Consider the following 416-nt stretch of genomic DNA (forward strand, 5'->3'; position numbering starts at 1 on the left):
TCAGATGAGGTCAATGAGTGATTAAGGGTAGGAAGTTGCCAGAGGCTACCTGAAGACTATTGAAAATGGTGGGCTAGGCCAGTTCAAGGGTGGATTGATATTTTGATAGGCTCAAGGGTGGGAAGTCTAGTAACAGAGGTTTGGGCCTGTAATGGGAATGCAAATTTGGAAGATCTTCCCTGCCCCTAGGCTAAAGTGCACCTGAAGCCTTGGGTGGGAGGCTTGTTTTTCAGTAAATACTTCTTGATTGGCCAGTGAGTCAATAAGATTATTACATTCTCTGAGCCAGGAGAAGGCTATATAAGCTCTGATGTGAGGCTTTGTTTTGGGGGCTCACTTTGAGAAGTGTTCTGTGATTTGATCTGTATTCTGGGAAGCCGCTGTCCAGGGCCCCCCCCCCCCCCTTTGAAAAACCC

The sequence above is a fragment of the Petaurus breviceps genome, unplaced genomic scaffold (genome assembly GCF_028583685.1).
Source record: "Petaurus breviceps papuanus isolate PSGF00001 unplaced genomic scaffold, PetGlider_PUasm1.0 90804, whole genome shotgun sequence".
Taxonomy (NCBI): domain Eukaryota; kingdom Metazoa; phylum Chordata; class Mammalia; order Diprotodontia; family Petauridae; genus Petaurus; species Petaurus breviceps.